This window comes from Orycteropus afer, unplaced genomic scaffold, assembly GCF_000298275.1.
Source record: "Orycteropus afer afer isolate SDZICR_OR568_19922 unplaced genomic scaffold, OryAfe1.0 scaffold00059, whole genome shotgun sequence".
Taxonomy (NCBI): Eukaryota; Metazoa; Chordata; class Mammalia; order Tubulidentata; family Orycteropodidae; genus Orycteropus; species Orycteropus afer.
Genome location: NW_006921646.1, coordinates 314,588 through 318,239, shown reverse-complemented (window position 1 = coordinate 318,239; position 3,652 = coordinate 314,588). Strand labels below are relative to the sequence as shown.

At 45.3% G+C, this 3,652-nt stretch overlaps 1 pseudogene; it reads left to right on the top strand.

Moving 5' to 3' along the window:
- The first annotated feature begins 1,773 nt into the window (after positions 1-1,773).
- On the top strand, positions 1,774-2,313 carry LOC103195699 (annotated as a pseudogene).
- The last annotated feature ends 1,339 nt before the right edge of the window (positions 2,314-3,652 follow it).

Sequence of the window (3,652 nt, the reverse complement as noted above, 5' to 3'; positions counted from 1 at the left end):
AGCCCTCGATTGCCTCGTTGTTGTGTCTGCACACCCTGTCCACATCGGTCCGCCACTGCTCCAGGAGGTCCTTCTGGCTGTTCCAGTGCTCGGCGTCCCGCCGCCCCAGCTCCGTCACCGCCACGAACTCCCCCACGTCGCTGTCGAAGCGCGCGTACTCCTCCTGGTTATAGATCTGTCTGTCTATCAAGCGTTGAGTCCCGTTCAACGCGTAGCAGTCATACATTCTCTGCTCCACGTAATTCTCTGCGGGCAGAGGCGGAGCTGAGAAGGCGGCCGCTCCCACCCGGTCCCGCCGAGCCCCTCGCGGCCCTCGGGGCTGAGGACAGGCCGCCACCCGGGTCGCCTCCCGCCAGACTCGAACCCTCAACGGCCCTGGGTCCGCCGGTCTGAGGGCGCTGAGCCCGTGTGTCCAGTCCCTGGGCCTCCGAATCCAGTAGCCGTGTTTGTATTCCCGGAGCTGCACTCCTCTCTCCCGTACATTTATCAATTACATCTAAAGTACAAGGTTCTATCCTCCTCAGACCTCAGGGTCCGAATTTAAAATACATCCTCTAACCCCCACCCCGAGTTAAGTGACCTTGGACAGGGTCTCAGAAACTTTGTGGCCTCTGTCTTCTCACCTATGAAATAAGAGAATGTAAAGAGTAAATTGTGATTCAATGACAACCAAAAAACCAAACCAAACACACTGCGGTCGAATGGGATCCAACTCATATCAACTCCTTCCTGGGTTTCCAAGGCATTATCTCTAATGAAGTAGATTGCCCAATCTGCCTTCCAAGGAGTGGCTGGTGGGTTTGAACTGCCAGCCTTCTGGTTAGTAATCAGGTGCCTTAGGTTCTATGCTACCAGAGCTCCTGATTCAATGATAAGAGATGATTAATTAGGTGATGTTTACAGAGGTGTGGACATACTGAGAAGTAGTGGATTCTGCTGGCAGCTGGAGGAGGAGGGGAGATCAGGGCTTCAAGGGGGGTGGTAGTTCATCTGGGTTCACAGAGAGAAGGGAAATCTCCCAAGGGACAGGGAACAGTGGTGAGAGGCTCTAAGGGAGAGGAAAAGGGGGTGGGCTGGGGGGAGAGGAGACACGGAGAATGAGCTCCTTTCCTCCACATTGTTATCCTGGTGACAATCTTGGTTCAAATGTCACCTCCTCCACAACGCCTTCCCTCGTTTCTTTCTCTGTCCCACAGTTAGGTGTTCTTTCTTATGGACCACTGCTTAAAAACAAACAAACAAAAACTCATTGCCATGGAGTCAATTCCAACTCATAATGACCCCTCCTTCTATCATAGCAACACTTTCTTGTATTCATACTGAAGTAGATTGCCCAATCTGCCTTCTAAGGAGTGGCTTAGGTTTGAACCACCAGCCTTCTGGTTAGCAGTCAAATAGCTTAGACCTTACACCACCAGAGGTGACCTATCACTATTACATCTTGTATACACCTCAATTCTCCCCTTGCGTTGTAAGCTGGAAATAGAGAGATTTCTTCAAGTTTGGCAGAAGAAAGGCTTCCTAGCCTGAATTTAATGTATCTTTTCACTTTTCAAATGTGGCTGGGGGGGGGATGTGAAATGTGCTTCAGTCATTTGAAAATCATCACAACATCCAGAGACCTTGGGGGTGATGACATCATTGTTCCTAGAGGTACTGATGATGTAATTTTTAATATAAAGAAATGTGGCCTCTTTCCCTGTCGCTGCAGAGCTGTGCAGAGGCAAAGGCTCGGGTGTGTTAAAAATTCAGACCCACCCGTAACCCACCGCCATGGCCAAGGAAGGCATTGCTGCTGGAGGTGTAATGGATGTCAATACTGCTTTACAAGAGGTGCTGAAGACCGCCCTCATCCATGATGGTCTAGCACGTGGAATTCACGAAGCTGCCAAAGCCTTAGACAAGTACATTTATCAGTTTTGATAAAGTGGGTTGCAACTGGAAGAGAACTTCAGCCAAGGGAAGAAAGTGTGAAGTTCATGGGTTAAGCACAAATTCTGAAAAGGTTGTGAAAAGCATCCATTCTACAGGAAACCTAGAAAAAGGTGCCAAGACCATCTTTGTGTGCTTGCATCCAACCGTGATGAGCCTATGTATGTCAAGTTAGTAGAGGCCCTTTGTGCTGAACACCAAATCAACCTGATTAAGGTTGATGACAACAAGAAACTAGGGGAGTGGGTAGGTCTCTGCAAAATAGACAGAGAGGGCAAGCCTCAGAAAGTGATTGGTTGAAGTTGTGTGGTGGTTAAGGACTATGGCAAAGAATCTCAGGCCAAGGATGTCATTGAAGAATACTTCAAATGCAAGAAATGAACAAATAAAAAAACTCGGCTGACAAAAAAAAAAAAAAAAAGAAAGAAAGAAATATGGCATCCTTTACCACATGCTGTTTTTCTTAAGGAGTACCACCAGCAGGTGCAAAACTGCACAGAAGTCACAATGATCCAGCACATTTGTGTTTGCTTCTGTCTGAGTCTCTTTGAACCTGGTCTGTTTTTGGTCACAGTAGGGAAATTAAGGTGGTGTGATTGTCTCATCTTCTTCAAGTTAACCTCTTAAGGCAAATACCTACTGTCTAGCCTTCAGTATCCAGTATCTAATACACTGTTTAGGAAGTATTGGTGTGTCAGTGAATAAATGAACAAACAACTAAAGTGAACTACTACATTTTTCTAATGTGACATGTGCATGTAAATAATGCACGTATGCACATCACATGTACAGCATGCTTAGGAAACTAATGCCTGAGGAAGTTGCAGATTTGTAAAAAGCATAACACACACCATTATTTGTGTAAAAATGGTATGTACCTAGATCATAAGTGGAAATTCTACAATGCTTATTAAATGTTTTTTAAATAATACTCCTTTCTTTCATTAAAAATAGTATCACACATTTAAATGTTTTTGTATTTCTTCTATTACCCAGAGTTTTTAAACAGGGTATTATTCAGTTTCCGTGTATTGACTTTCTTCCCCCTGATCTTAATGTTACTGATTTCTAATTTGTAGTGTTGTGATCCAAGTGGACGCTTTGTATTATTTCGATGTTTCTAAATTTATTGAAGCTGGCTTTGTGGCCTAACAAATGGTCTGTTCTGGAGATGATCCCTGTCACTGGAAAAGGGTGGGCATTGTGTTTTTGTTGGGTGGAGTGTTCTGTATATAAATAGAGTTCTGTGTATTCTGTAGAGTGTCTATACGGTCCACTTGGTTGATTGTGTTGTTTAGATCTTCTGTATCTTTGTGGAGTTTCTTTCTAGTTGTTCCCTCCTTCATCAAAAGTGGTGTGTCAAAATCTCCTACTATTATTGTGGAGTTGTTGTTATGTACAGTCAAGTCAGACTCCACTCATAGTGACCCCCCTTGCGTTTCTGAGGCAGTATCACTACAGGAGTAGATTGCCCAAACTTCCTTCTGAGGAGTGGCTGCTGGGTTGGAACCGCCAACGTTTTGATTAGCAGTGAAGTGCGTTAGGCACTACGCTACCAGAGTTGTCTATTTCTCTTTCCAATCCTGTTTCAATCCTGTTAGTGTTTATATAGGAGCTCTGGTAGCATAGTGGCTAAAAGCACTTGACTGCTAACCAGAAGGCTGGCGGTTCAAACCCACCAGCCACTCCTCGGAAGGAAGGTTGGGCAATCCTACTTCCG